Raw genomic sequence first — 16,462 nt, forward strand, 5'->3', positions numbered from 1 at the left:
TAAAAAATTCACACATTTAATAAATTGTCAAAGAAACATTATTGTAGTACGGTACTAACTTTATAATTCCACCAAGAATAGGTTTGACATATATCATTTCCTATTTTTAAATACTTGGGAGGCATTCAGTCACTGTGGTGATGAGGGGCTGATAGATATACTGAATATCTATGCTCACACACTTGCTGTTTAAGAGGTAACCCAAAGCAGGTGCCACAGTGGTCTCAGACATCACTACATACACATTGGACTTGTAATTTTATAAGAGACAGCAAAGCAAATTCCTTTTTCTAAAGACCAGCAAAATAAGCAGGATCTTTTTTAACAGAACTACATGTCCTTATGCTTGAATTGGTTCATTATAAACATCTATATTTATAGTTACACATATAATTTAGCAGTCATGCCCATGCTCTACCTTTTTTTTTTTTTAGTTAAAGAAAATCTGCTCCTTGGTGTGATCTTTATTTGAGAAGCAAGAAAATTTTGACCTTTGCTAATTTCTAGTTAGTTTTAAAGAGCATGAAACAATGGACTTTTATCTAGTCCTTCCATGGACTGCTTTATGCACCACCATTAAAAGAACCTGCCATGCTAAAGTAACATATCGGGTAGGGACAAGTATTTATTATAATGAATTGCCCAATTAATGACAATCTGAACGGCTAAACTCTTTACACAATAATACAACACTTCAGTGAGAGGTAAATTGTTCATTCTTAGCTTGGCCAAGAGTATGGACTACCACTCACACTGGTTCAAAAGGCAAAGCTTTGAAATTTCAGACAGAAGCAGCACAAGAAGAGACACACAAGCAAAATATATTATACTACACTGGCAGGGGATAGGACTAAATTGCTTGTTAAGTGTTTTCCATCTCTGACTTCTATGATGCCATGATCCACAATAATTAATGACAGGCCATAGGAAAGCTTGCATCTTTCACATGGAAAGGACAAGAATCTCAACCATTCAACAAAAAAGAAAAAGTAGTGGTAGCAGATCAAAGTTCTTAACCTCTTCTGCTCACCTCTACATTTTTACCCCCTAAAAACAGAAAGCATGGAAAAACACCATTCATGTTTCACTGGACTAGCAACAAAACATAATGCTGCTCATAATACATCTTTTCCCAGGTTCACAGAACCACTGTAGAGTCAGCGCACCCCAGAGTACACCCCACTGGCCGAGACCCTGAGAGCCCAGGGTTATGAGGTCCAGATACACGCCCTGATTGTGGGAGCCCTGGGCTCGTGGGACCCCCACAACAAGCCGGCTCATGAGACAGCTCATGGTGTCTGACACCATCAGGTGTTCCAGAGACATTTATACGGAACACATCACAGTACACTGTCAATACCACATTGAGTAACTGAGACCGCCGACCAGGGAAATAACCCACTTCCTTCCCTGACGGACCCAGGGACGCACCCCATCCATGTACTTATCTGCTACACCGATACTGACTTGGACTTCTTATACATTCCATGGATGGCGTACCTGAGCCCACCTATCCACTGACACTTTAAAAACCCTTGCACCCCAATCTGGGTCTATGCAGGTTATGCGATATGTATGTATCTTTTCATCCTTGCAAATGATACCTGTAATCCCCCATAACCCAAGCCTGACCCCAGATGTACCGTACCTTGCCTCTTAACTCACGTACATTTCATTTTAAACATTAACTTTCATACAATTTTTATTGTCCCCAGTCGCTCCTTTTGGATGAGTGCTCCTGGCTACAGAAGCTGGGCAGTCAGTGACACAAATTGAAACTATCCATATCCCCCCCCACCTGGAACTTGAGACACCTCATCTCCCTGCCATCCCTCCTGAAATCCCACTGTGGGAGAGGTTCCCCAAAGTCATTTTGGAGTGCTGAGAAGACACCAGGAAATGCTCTATCGCCAACCCTGTGCCATATTTTGGGGAAGAGAAGCAGCTTTCTCTCATCTTCATGGAGAAGTAGAGTGCTCTGGGATTTAGAGTTTGATATAACGTACACAAGTGAATAGAGGGAAGGCAGAAGCAATAGCAGCAGAATCCAACACAGACTGCTGGAGTAACGCTTCCTCAGTGACTCCTGTAGTAACGCTTCCTCAGTGACTCCTGTAGTCTTAAAACTCACCAGAGCATCCCTGCTACCCACCAGAGCTCCTAAGCTCTGTAGGCTTCCCCTGGCCTTGACAGATCCTGCAGTACTCCTAGTTCCCAGCCAACCTATTCTGAAACATGTACCCCTACACCTCGGCCACCTCTACTCACACACGACCCATACCTTAATTTCTTCTCCTGCGCCAAGATGGCTTCCCTTCTAACGTTTTAAAGTCTGCTAGAGCGAATGTAGACCTGAGTAGAACTGGACATGAGCACCATGGCTCTAATCCAGTCATCCATAACAAAACACTGTCTTCAGTTACCCCAAACACTAGGGCTTAATTTTAGTAGTTGGGATGACTGTGCTTCTCTTTACAGAGTTCACCAATGCTCCGCCACATACATTACAGATCCTTGTTTAGACATTAACATACTGAAGGTGGTAATTCTCCATTAAGATTCAATATGCCGCTACTCATTCATGTGTCATTAAACATCAGTTATAGATACAAACTTCCTCAGAGCAGAATATGAAATTACAGCACTTGCAAGGATAGAGTGAAGCTTGGTGTAATGGGGAAGCATCATACCAACAACTGGAGATACGTATGAATGAAATCAATTATCAAAGCAATGCTCTGCGGTGCACATTATCAATATTCAACCCCTTGTTTCTTTTCCAGACGCAAGATGTCTGCAGCCACACAACCTTAAAGTCGGTATGAAACAAATATTACAAGGAGAAAATGGGAGGATGGTGTTCACAATTAAGTCATTGGCTAAACTCTAGTTGACTTCTGGAGAAGGAAACAGTGGTGCCCCGTTATTACTCAATTGCAGACCCCCAGTGAATGAAGAGATGGGGGGAGAACAGATCACTTTACTATTGCCAAATGCAAAGCTATGCATCTAGGTCAGTGGTTCCGAAACTTTAACAACCTGTGAACCCCTTTCACTAAAATGTCAAGTCTCGCAAACCCCCTCCTAAAAATGAATATTTCCAGGGATTTTCTCCTTTACCTGAGTATAAATTATAAAAGCAGTGATCTTGGAAATATAAAATTTGTTTTTATGACATGCTTATTACGCACTATTTGTTATTAATTATTAGTTATCATTACAGTATTTTTATTGCATTATGAAAATGGCAACACTCTTCCAAGATCTCACTTTCGTAGCTTGTATCACTTTGACTAAGCCTGTTATAAGACAAGGCTCCTATGTTTCATCAAGGAGTATCAGATGTGAAACAGCATGAAGGCATTTAAGACGCCAACTCAAATAGTTCCTCCTACACAAGCATTCAGGTTTTGAGCAGTCCAGGCAAACAATGCACGTTACAACAAAGCTTAAAATTGTTCATAATAATTTTAAAAACAAGACTAGCTGCCTATTTAATTTTAAAAACAGCAAAAAATATCCACCTCCCTTTCCATTTCTTAGAAGGAGTCTTGAAGTTTAAATCTCCTCAGTGTGATAGCAATGCTTGCTTTGATCTGCTTGGCTCTTGGAAGTCCATGGGTTCTGGGCTGCTGGCCCCATGCTGTCCAGGATCCCTAGGGACAGCTCTGACCGCCATTAGGGAATTTTTCCCCCGAGAACCCCCGTAACATTTCGCGAACCCCAGTTTGGGAACCACTGATCTAGGTAGAATGAATGCAGGTCACACTTACAGACTAGGAGACTATTCTGGAAAGCAGTGACTCTGAAAAGGACATGGATAACCAACTAAACATGAACTCCCATTGTGTTGCTGTGGAAAAAAAGAGTTACCGCAATCCTTGGATGAATAAACAGGTGAATATTGAGCAGGACCGAGGAAGAGTTTTTATCTGTGAGACCAGCAGTGGAATACTGAGTACAGACTTTACAAAGGAGATTGGAAAAAGTGGAGCGGTTCCAAGAACAGCTACAGAACATGTGTGTTCTGGAAAACTTACCTTCCAGGGAAGACTAAAGGAGTTTGATCTGTTTAACTTAAAGAGATGGTTAAGAGGCAATTCAATTACTGTCTATAAGCACATGCCAAGAGAGAAAATATCTGATACCAGATGGCTATTTAAGATGACAAAGGCATTACAAGATCCAATGGCTGGAAGCTGAAGTCAGAAAATTTCAAACAGGAAAGAATACGTAAATTTTTAACAGTGAGGGTAATTAACTACTGGTGCAAATTCTCAAGGAATGTGGTAAGCTTTCTATCACTTGGAGTCTTTAAATCAAGATAGATACCTATCTAAGAGATATACTTTAGCAGAACCATAAGTTGTTGGGCTAGATGCAGGAATCCCCGTGAAATATTCTATGGCCTGTGTTATGCAGGAGATCAGACTAGATGATCATAATGATCTCTTTGGGCTTTAAGATCTCTGAAATCCATTGGCAGAGTTAGTTATCCCTTCCCAAGATAAGAAGAAAAATGCGGGAAAGGCAAAGAAAATGGGATTAAAAAATGCAGATTCACTTGTGAAGAACTGCGATTCCCCCACTGTAATACATCATGTGTGATTTTGAGGTCAACTGGAGTTTTGCCACTGACGTCAGTGGGAGCAGGAGCAGGGTTTCGGAAGATTTATGAACAGTGAGGTATGGAATGGCTGTAATGCTCAAAGCCAGGGATCTCATTATTTACATGTGGACCACATCTCATTAGAGTGCTTGTCCTCTGCACACCCCCACTCCTATTCCTGCATGGACAAACCTCATCTCCCTCTGGCAATCACTTTAGTGTGGCAACTACAGCCCTGGTTTACAGGTAAAATAACATTAGGAAAGTATTTAATGTAATGTCAATTTCTTTTAATTCATTTTAGCAGCTGGAAACAAAGAGAACTAATATCATGTGACCAGCCAGCTCTCAGCAGACTTCCACTGAATGCACAGGTTGGGAATCTCTGGTTTAGGAAATTCAAGGGGAAGGGTAGGATAACATATATTTTCATTCCTGGAAAAAGTACATCCCAAGGACAGAGATTGGGAAGGGGATACAAAGTATTTGCTCACTGGCTTTTTTCTAGTCTCTTTTAGGATGGGTCCTGTGAAGCCTCCTTCTGTCATCCACATCACTCTTATTCCACCCAACCCTTCCTTTAAAAACAAAAATCTGTCCCAAAAAAATCAAAGGTTTTGAAACAAATGACATCGCAAAGAGATATGGAGTGTTTTGTTTCTAGTCACTTGAGTCTGGGCAAGTATTTGTACTGTGCAACAGTGCTGTTGCTAGGGTAATTACTCTCCACTGTTGAATAGCAAAGCAACACTGCAGCAAAACTATAAACTCATTTTTACCATTCAAATGCCTGTCTTTTACAGATGGAAACATAGCTCCTTGTTTCCCTCCTCTCTTCCTTTAACATCTGACTATTCTGTTTATTTCATTTTGAAAACCAAAACCCATAACATCTTCCCAGAGACAAACCAGGGAAGTAAAAGAAAATACAAAATAATTCTGAAAGCAATAAACAACTGAGCAATTATCTTTTCAAGACTCGTATGGGTCTCTTTGCCCAGATCTACTATGGAGAGGTGATCATTATAAACATGAGAAGTTAAAAAAACAAAACAAAACATGCAGCATTTGTGACTGGAAAAAAAAATAGGTTGGCCCCGTTGCTGCACTCCTTACTCAGGCAAAACTCCCATTGAAGCCATTGAGAAGACAATTCTGCCCCTTCAGTGAAGGGTTTGCCTAATTATTTTGTTATTGTTTTTAATCACAGTATTGTATTGCCTAGCAGTCCTAACTGAATTTGCTAGACAGTGTACAGACATATAGTAAGACACACTCCCTGTAAAGACTTCGGGAGTTGACCCTTAGCTGGTATCTGGGGAAATACATGCAATGTATTTTCAGAGCAAAATATGCAACAACAATTCCCTCCACCTTCTATAAATGGGGTGTAAATATGTTATGAATCTAGGCCTGCATCCCATCGGTTCTGTTTGTTTATCTTCCTGCTGTAGTAAACATTTCTTCCAGCCCCACCCACGACCCAGGTTCCTTGGAGGGGGAAATAATCCCAAAGGCATTACTAGCTTTTAGCAAACAATGTTCAAGTGTTTTGGAGGGGAATGGGTTCTTCCCCAGTGTTGCACTAGGACAGAGACGAGAACCCAGACTGCGGTCCCCCATCCAACTGCACTTGTCGCCCTCCTCCTCTCCACACTTCAGCCGCTTAAGAATTCACAGCGACAACCTTGGGCTGCAGACATCCAGGGCACAGACGCATCCCCCACGCCGGCCCCGCCATGCTCCCCTTTCCCAGACCGGTTTTGCTGCTCATTCCTCGCGCATGGATCAAAGCTGTGTGTGTGTTGTGTTCACCCCATTTAACAGCCCCGATTTCTACTGTCAGCCAAGCCACACCGCCTGCTGTGCCCCGCTGGTATTATGCCCGTTCCCAGCCCTCTGCAATGGTAATGCCTTGGGGTTGATTTGCCCTGATTAAACTTGCTGGCAGAGTTCGCCTCCAGGTGCAAGGTGGGTTCCTTCCCCCCGCGGCAAAGAAAGCCATGTTGCATTGAAGCGACGGGTGGAGCAGGAGGAGGACTGACCCGATGATTGTGTGACACACACACACACACACCCCAAACACCGGCCACGTACAATCAAAATACACCAGCCGACGGTCTGCCACAGCAGCAAGTCACCGGTCCTGGGCTCCCTCCCTTACCTTCAATGCCGCCGCGCAGCCGAAGGCAGAGATGACCTTGCAGAGACATTCATCCTCCGTGCAGTAAAGGAAGCGCTTCCTCCGGGGGCGGCCGCAGAGATGCCGGGGGCGAGAGGCGAGCCCGCCCTGGGAACACGCGCGAGCCCCGCCAGTGACCGAGCCGGCCGGCGGAGCGGGGCAGCGCCCCTGCGCGGGGCCGGGCTGCAGGTGCTGGGCGGCGCGCCGGGCGGGGGCTCCGCGGCCCGCTGCGCAGCTCCGCGCCGCTTGCGCTGCCGGGCAGCCAGTGACCGGGGCGCCGGGTGGGATCCGCCGCTGGCAGCCCGCGCCCGGGGCGCTCGCCCTGCGATTGCCCGCCCGGGGATGGTCAGGCTCGCCCACAGCCGCACCCCAGGGCAGAGCTGGCCCTTTAAATTCAAAGGTGGGGAGGCGGCTTTTCCACCTGCTGCACATGTACCCCCCCCCCCACTGTCTGGGGAAGAAAACTGAGCCCCCCCCGCCATCTCCTCCCTCTGCCATCTGCCCCGGGGCGGCGTGAGCCCCTCTGCCCCCACCTCTACCACCTGCCCCAGGGGCGGTGTGAGCCCCTCTGCCTCCACCTCTACCATCTGCCCCCGGGGGGGCATGAGCTCCTCTACCCCCACCTCTACCATCTCCCCCGGGGGGGTGCGAACCCCTCTGCCCCCACCTCTTCCATCTGCCCCCAGGAGAGGAGGGGACTGAGCCCCTTTCCCATTGCCCCTCTGGCGGGGCATGAGCCCCTCTGCCCCCACCTCTGCCATCTGCCCCCAGGAGAGGAGGGGACCGAGCCCCTCTGCCCACTAGCCGGGATGGTGAGCAAGCCCTTTTGCCCTCCATTTTGCTCTGTCTTGCTACCCCCTATTGCTTCTCCTGTCCTTGGGGCAGGCGCGCAATGCCAGGGACGTGTTTGGAGGTGCTGTCTAGTTTCTCCCTCTCAACTAGCTTGCCAGCCGCACTTCTTCCCAGGGCTCTCCCTGCTGCCACCAGCCATTATTGCTTCTCCCAACCATGGGAAAGGAGGCTTCAGGGTGTCCTGGTGGTAGTGGGGAAGGGATTAGTGATTTTCCCTCACTGGCAAGAAATGTCAGACAGAGCTGCATGGAGCAGCAGGTAGGCTGGGGGTGCTGAGAGTGCTCACGCAGGGCTGCTTTGCATCATCTATTATGTCTGAGCAGTATTTGTTCTCTCTAGCTCCTACAGTGAAACTCACTCTATTTTAGACACAGGTGGACATAGCATAGGCCACCATTTTCAGATGGGAAGAGGGAAACCCGTGCATATGAAATCCATTAAAACCATAAGCATTTACCAGGGCGACTTGTGCAAATTAGGATAGCGTGTCTGCAAACAGCTATTTATTTAGGTATGTAACTAGAAACTTGATAGCACAGCTACACCATTTACTTCTAGAATTGTGGCAAAGGTGTATGTGAAGAAAGGTACAAGTTTTGCTGTGACTTTTTCATACTCAAATCTGGTCTCTGCCTTGAAAATTCTGCCCAATGTGCCTGTCGTGAACCAGAAAAAACAGGTAGGCTCTAGGTATTAGTGGCAAGCATAACTGTAGACTTTCTGTGCTTAAAATTGTCTAAAAATTGTAGATAGTATTTCCTTCTTCCTACTAGTATGAAATTCTATCTCTATCTGTTTACTGCGAATTGGAGACAATGATCTTGCACTGGCCGGGAACAACATGAATCATGGGTTTTCAAAAGGGTTCTTGACCATCCTCCCTTTCTTTATGGCTAAATGAGAATAGGGTCCCAAATGCTTTATGGTTAAAGGCAGGAAGGATTCTGTTATAACATGGGGGTTACAGTCTAGAAACAGTTGAACAACACTGGAGCAGATGATCTGGCCGGTCTTTTCTATCTCTAATTGACGTGAACAATAAATCACATTTCCCTGATCCATATTAATGCCAGTGTTTGCATTGAACACACACAACAAAAGCTTCCATCCACAGTTCTGCAGAAAACCCCTTAGGGCTTGGTATTGATTCTCGCCCTTTCATGAGTTAAGTATTCATGTGTGAGTCAGAAAAAATGGAACACTTATTACACCCCCTCCAATTGCATATTCTATTTATATCCCACCAGTGGCCATAAACATCAGCACATATTTATGTAGTAGGATTTATTCCAGACTATGGCTTCCTGGGTTTATAGAACAGTGTGAAATCCAAGATATATATTTGATGATTACTATCAAGTCTTTACACTTGTGCCAAAAGCCAACAGCCATTATTTTAACTGTCCAATCTTCCAACTACTAAAACTCATTCCCTAGAGGCAGGGTAAAGTGTACAACAATAACCGAGGGGGAAACTTTTAAAGAGCAAGGAATAAAATTTTCTAATGTAATTTAGGAGCCTGTCTCTCACAGAAAGTCAATGAAACACAGGCTCCTAAGTCACATAGGCCCAGATTGTAAAGGTGTTTAGGGGTTGCTGTGCTCTATTCTAATCTATTAGCAATACCTAATAGATTTAGGAGCCCAAATCTCATTTTCAAAAGGAATTTAGGCATTTAGGAGCCAATGGGTACTTAGGCTCCAGTGCCTAAATCACTTTTGAAAATATGATTTAGGTGTTGCAACGCTGAGTGCAGCAATGCCTAAATACCTTTAAAAATGTGGGCCTTAGGCACATTTGAAAATTTCACCCTGGTTTTCATACCTGAGTATCTAAAGTCAGGCTCCTAAATCCACAGTTAGACACACAGATAAACGGGGCCGGATTTGCAGGTGCTGACCTCTCAGCCTCTCTTATTTGCATAACTCCTCCCTAGTTTTCTGCTAAATGACCAGTCTTATTTATACAGAACAAATTGCTTAAAATGTATCCTGCTGCTACTAACTGTACTTCAGTGAAGCTTCCCCTTCTTGTCAAAGAAGAAAGCTTGGATGAGGCAATTTCCCTTTGTCAGCAATTGCATATGTTAAAAAAGAGCCATCCTTCAGCACTTGTAGACCTTGCAACTACACGTGGGCTCCCAGTTCTCAGGTGTACCTCAGTAGCGGCAGATCTTGAAGTTGGTGCAGCTTTCATCATTTTTTTGATGTCGCAAGATTCCCTGTTTGGATTTTTAACAGAGGCCCATAGATCCTTGGACCAACAGTTTTGTTAACAGCACATGGGTTGCCCTTGGCATGAAATTCACTTTTACCCTTGACTCAGCTACTCTTTACAGCAGTGGTTCTCAACCAGGGGTACTCCTGTGGGTGTGCAGAGGTCTTCCCAGGGTTACATCAACTCATCTAGATATTTGCCTAGTTTTACAACACGCTACATAAAAAGCGCTAGCGAAGTCAGTCCAAACAAATTTTATACAAACAATGACTTGTTTATTCTGCTTTATATACACCATACACTGAACTATAAGTACAATATTTATATTCCAATTGATTTATTTTATAATTACATGGTAAAAATGAGAAAGTAAGCAATTTTTCAGTAATAGTTTGCTGAGACACTTTTGTATTTTTGTCTGAATTTGTAAGCAAGTAGTTTTTAAGTGAGTTTAAAATTGGAGGTACACAAGTCATCAGTCTCCTGAAAGGGGTACAGTAGTCTGGAAAGGTTGAGAATCACTGCTGTACTGGGCTTTCAGCTGATAAGTTGTGATTGTGATCCCCAGTCTTCCACTGCAGACTCTCCATCACCCCTTTGTCATCAGTCAAAACTAGTTGAAAAACCGTTCCCAGAGAGTAGTTACCAGTCGTTCATAGTCATGCTGGAAGGGCATAATGAGGGGTCCCACAGGGATGGGTTCTGGGTCCGGTTCATCAGTGATTTAGATAATGGCATAGAGAGTACACTTATAAAGTTTGCGGCGATACCAAGCTGGGAGGGGTTGCAAGTACTTTGGAGGATAGGATTAAAATTCGAAATGGTCTGGACAAATTGGAGAAATGGTCTGAAGTAAATAGCATGAAATTCAATAAGGACAAATGCAAAGTACTCCACTTAGGAAGGAACAAGCCGTTGCACACATACAAAATGGGAAATGACTGCCTAGGCAGAAGGGATCTGGGGGTCATAGTGGATCACAAGCTAAATATGAGTCAACAGTGTAAAACTGTTGCAAAAAAAAAAAAAAAAAAAAAAAAGTGAACATCATTGTGGGATGTATTAGCAGGAGTGTAAGCAAGACACAAGAAGTAATTCTTCCGCTCTACTCCCAGCTGATTAGGCTTCAGTCGGAGTATTGTGTCCAGTTCTGGGTGCCATATTTCAGGAAAAATGTGGACAAATTGGAGAAAGTCCAGAGAAGAGCAACAAAAATGATTAAAGGTCTAGAAAACATGACCTATAAGGGAAGATTGAAAAAATTGGATTTGTTTAGTCTGGAAAAGAGAAGACTGAGAGGGTACATGATAACAGTTTTCAAGTACATAAAAGGTTGTTACAAGGAGGAGGGAGAACAGAAGAATTGTTTTTCTTAACCTCTGAGGATAGGACAAGAAGCAATGGGTTTAAATTGCAGCACGGGAGGTTTAGATTGGACATTAGGAAAAACTTCCTCACTGTCAGGGTGGTTAAGCACCCGAATAAATTGCCTAGGGAGGTTGTGGAATCTCCCACTGGAGATTTTTAAGAGCAGGTTGGACAAACACCTGTCAGGAATGGTCTAGATAATACTTAGTCCTGCCATGAGTGCAGGGCACCGGACTAGATGACCTCTTGAGGTCCCTTCCAGTCCTAAGAACGAGGAGTACTTGTGGCACCTTAGAGACTAACAAATTTATTTGACCATAAGTTTTCGTGGGCTAAAACCCACTTTATTGGGTGCCTGCAGTGAAAGATACAGTAGGAAAATATATATACACAGAGAACATGAAAAAATGGGTGTTGCCATACCAACTGTAACGAGGGTAATTAATTAAGGTGTGCTATTATCAGCAGAAGAAAAAAAACTTTTGTAGTGATAATCAGGATGGCCCATTTCCAACCATTGAGAAGGTGTGAGTAACAGTAGGGGGAAAATTATGGGAAAACAGTTTTACTTTATGTAATGACCCCTCCACTCTAGTTTGCCAACTCGACACCATTAAATTAGGCTTGACTAAAGACTGGGAGGGTGGATGTAGTGAGCACCCACCCACTAAACCCAATAATTGAAAAAAGACCAAAGGATTATGACAGCCCACAGAAGACGAGGCTATTACATGCCACAGGCAGAGAATAAAAGGGACCAAGGTGCACCAGTGCTCCAGGCCTCTGCAATGGCAGGGAAATGATCAAGTGATATATACACAAATAATCCTGGCAAATGACCTCCACCCACATGCTGCAGAAGAAGGCTAAACCCACCTAAGATCAGTGTCAATCTGACCAGGGGGAAAATTCCTTCCTGATCCCACATATGGCAACCAGTTAGACCCTGTGCATCTGAGTAAGAAATCCTGTTTGGTCTTCTGCAAACTACTGTAATACATGTAATAATGCATTGTTACAACAGAGTGTCTATAGTGTTTTGAAGGCTAGAATAGGATATTGAACAAGGAGGGTGTCACAGTTCAGGGCTCTTGCACCTGTGATTCCTCCAGTCCACCCAGGGCACCCACTTTTAGGCTTCTGGTTCCTGAGTCATCACCTGTCTTGGCTGTAGACTCACATCTCTCTCCCTCCTTACCAGGGGTTTTTCCCAACTGCACAGTTCCCGGCCTACACTGTGAGTTCCCCGGCAAGTCAGACTGCCTAAACAGACCTGCTTTGCTTCCTTCTCTGAGACTATAAACAGTGTAATTGCCACAGTTAAAAGTTACCCCATAGCCATCGCTGATGAGAGGGGAGGAAAGGGCGGATAACTGTACCTGTAATGTCCGTGTAAATGGGGGGGTTGTGGTCTCGGTGAACATGATGTATTGGAGCTCCAAATTTCTCTCAACAGGCCTGTGCACAGCCATTTCTAAGCAAGAACATTTATTCTTAAGGTAAAAGTGTTACAGAGAAAACTTATTCAAAACAATAAAATATTACATGAATGCTAATAAACTTACCAGAGATCAACCCAACTCCAACAAGGGGTCTGGCAGATGGTCAAACCTTAAACCTCACTAAGAGGTTTTTCTGGGTTTTTACAAATTCATAACACCTTTGGCTCAGAACAGGAACCCCCATGAATCTGAAAGTCACTACTTTATCCAGTTTGGGCCTTTGATCTTGGGAGCCTGGGAACAGGTAATCAGCTGACAATGGGTTTCTCTTCTCTTCCCAAGTATTTCCTAGGAAACCCACTCAATTAAAAGTTCATTCTTGTTTGGCACATTTTTTAAGATAATCCTTTGAAGCTCATAACAGTTTCCAGGGTTACAATAGTCGTGTCTCCCTGCTAGAGATGTTACATACTGTCCCACAATAACACGAGTATTTTCACTTTTAATACAATGAACTCCTAAGATACTTACACTTAATTCAATAATGTTTCTCTAGGATATTGCAGGAAATTGCCATATCTGTCATAAAGGGATAGCAGAAATATGAGATATAAAGTGTATCGCCAAGCTGCTGAAAGAAATGAAAGGGATTTATGGTAATTGAAAAATAGGATATGGTATCATTGAGAATTTTTTGTAATTTAAAAGTGGTATAACATTCTGGGTAATGAAACTATACCAATTTACACCAGCTGAAGATCTGGTCCATTGTTTGTAATAGTGTTTATATAATAGTTCTTTGTGCAGCTTTTCCTAAGATACCTAACAATGAATACGGTCTTATAATTATACCCATGTACGTTTTATACAGCACATTGTGTGTTCTTCAAGAAAATGAATACAAATATTTTGAAAAGTAAATGAAAGTAGCCCAAAGGCACACACTGCATGCCTGATCCTGCACTCCTTAATCAGGCAAAACTCCCCTTGAGGATTGTGCTGAAAGGCACCATAAACACAATGTTAGCAATAGTAAAGTTTAATGATTGTATGTAGGTTCTCAGATCCCCTTCCTAAAAACAATGCATACATGAATAAAGAAATGTATTCTCTTTAGAGGGGGAAGATGGTAGTGTTCTCGGATATGAAACAGCTGTATTGTGCGATGCGATAACCATACCATTAGAGCCAAGTGCATCAAGAAAGAAAACAATACGTGAAGTGGTGTGGTATGTGTACCTTCTCTGATCATGCACTCTCCACACAACCCAGAGAGTGCAGTAAATATTCATTCCACGTGTTGCACAGCACCTCACGCTCCTTTCCCCTCTCCCATACTTAATGATCTGTACCAGACATCTCACAAATGGATGCACAGTTCAGCCACAATAACAGCACTCTGAGTTCATTAGACTGGGAGAGATAATGCAGCTTATGGCTGGGGAACATGGGTACTGCTGACAACATTTTCTTCACGATTTGCTGAATTCCTCCCCTTAAACATTCTGGGCTATAAAAAGAAAGAAAGAAATCACATGAAATGAGAACCTAATGTGAGCACAGTCTGCAATTATTCAACTCCACTGTGTTATATTAACTCGCTGCAAATCCTTACACCAGTGACTGCAGCAGCTATGTCACATTTCACTTTGAAATACTTGAAGAAACAAAGTGCTAAAGCACTAAGGCGTTCTCAGGGAACCTCAGCATAAGTCTCGGATGCTGGTTGGCTGCAGTTTCTCCGGTATGATGGGAACCTTCTGGTCACTCTGTCATGACACTTATGTTGCCACTGTAGCTGGTTGTGTAGTGTATTTACATATGATTAATTCTACATTCTGCTATTTCCTTTTCACACATGTTTTGCACATTAAATATTGTTAAATGTGAAATGCCATGCCATACAAAACAACCCCCCGTCTCATGAATGGCTTAAAACAATCATGTGACGAGTCAGTAATTTATACTGTTTACTTGTGATTGTGTTAACAAAATTGAGTTCCATTATGTAGTGATTTATTATGCACCCATCACATAGTATGTTGGTACATATGCAGCAGTACCAAGGTCAAACAATAGGGCCACAATACCTACCTACTTATGCAACCACATTGCTGCATGAACCCAGAAAGAGTTGGAATATACAGCAAGTGTATTTCCACAGATCACAACTGTAAATCTTTCCTGATGTTCTCATCAAAGCTGAATAACAATTTTTTCCAGAGCTCTAAGTTCACCTTCCCTTTAAAATGTTAGTTTTAAATCAAAAACCGGTCATACTTTAAAAATTCATGGCCATAATGGGGAGATTTCCAGATATTTCTGATGAAGTCATTCAGTGTATATGTAACACTGCATACATTGACTTCCTGCTTTGTTAAAGACTGAAATTTTGTTTTCATCCCTCGAGTCAATCGAGTGCAACATTTATTTGAACAGAAGTCAATATTGGCATATTATCACAGAAAACCTTTTAGACCGATTGCCCAGCTAGACAGTAACAACCACGTCTCTCTTTAAAATTCCTTGCGATTGAATTAATTATTGCCACTACTGCATAGGAATCAACTGGTACTGATTGGAATCTGATGACATATTGCTGCCATCAATACAAAAATCTCTGACGGATTGATGCATGCCTCTTGTACACTTCCATTCTGCTTATCTGCTGAATGGAAATGAAAATGAGATGCCATCAGTGTATCGATTAAAAGTAAAATTAAAAACTAGGTTAAGTTTTTATAGAAAAAAAATCAGAGGACGATAAAGAACCATAATTATAGAGAACATTTCACTTTTAGGCCAACACTGTATACACCTTCCTGACGTGTCATCTTGTACTATACCCCTGAAATATAAAACAGTGTCAGGGCCTAATTTTACTCTCAGTAGTTACACTGGTTTTACAGCAGCGTAACTCAAGATATGTCTACACTGCAATAATTGGAGGTGTGGTTGCGGCTCATATAGGCATAGCTGCTCCAACTATGTGCCCTCAATGTAAATAATGGAATTATAATTTTTTCAGTAATATTTTTTCTTTATACATCCTAACAATTTTTAAGAGCTGTTATGGTGAATCAAGCAGATGCTTTCATTGAGTGGTCCACAGTGATACCTAGGACATTTTGCAGGGTGGTTAGTTAATTTAGAACCCAGCAATCTGTACGAGTACTTCAAATTATTCCTTCCAATGTGCATTACTTTGCATTAGTCAACAATTTATTTCATCTACTATGCATCCAGCTTTGTTAGGCCCCCTCTGGTGTTCTTTGCAGTTCATTCTACTTTGAACTCAACTTTATCATTTTGTGTCATCTGCAAACACCGCTCTGTATATCTCCTTTTGTAGAATGTTAACACATATGAAAACACTGATGAAACAGATACTGATTACAATTAAATGTGTTGCGGTAGTTAACACATCTGCTATTTTATCTGCATTTTGGTTCAACTAAATAAAACTATATTTTCTAATTGTCTAGTTTTTAACTTTACAGTGGGCCAGGTACTATTTTTTGGGCAGCTACCAAAATTCTACTTTCTTTAGAGTTTTCTACCACACCAATCGCCGCAGTTTGAGTATCTGTCATACAGGATGACCTATAGGCATGCTAAATCCTTTAAGTCAGCATGGCAAGTTAATGTAACATGGTACAAGAAAAATGGTCCTGTCTTAGTCTAGATTCTGGCTGTGCATGGAGTGGGGAGGGAGTAAGGAGCTGAATACCTTTGCATGGCTGACTCAAGGCAGGCCTGGATTGCATCTTTTTTTTTTTGGGGGGGTGGGG

General features: G+C 42.8%; 1 protein-coding gene across 2 annotated transcripts in view; it reads right to left on the reverse strand.

Moving 5' to 3' along the window:
- LOC128838332 (protein FAM13A-like) overlaps window positions 1–6,928 on the reverse strand; it is a 359,314-nt gene extending 352,386 nt beyond the window's left edge. For both annotated transcript variants that reach the window (XM_054030435.1, XM_054030437.1), the window contains exon 1: window positions 6,774–6,928. The gene's annotated coding sequence lies outside the window, so the exon portion shown is untranslated. The remainder of the gene's footprint in view (window positions 1–6,773) is intronic.
- Window positions 6,929–16,462: the final 9,534 nt, after the last annotated feature.

This window comes from Malaclemys terrapin, chromosome 5 (genome assembly GCF_027887155.1).
Source record: "Malaclemys terrapin pileata isolate rMalTer1 chromosome 5, rMalTer1.hap1, whole genome shotgun sequence".
NCBI lineage: Eukaryota > Metazoa > Chordata > Testudines > Emydidae > Malaclemys > Malaclemys terrapin.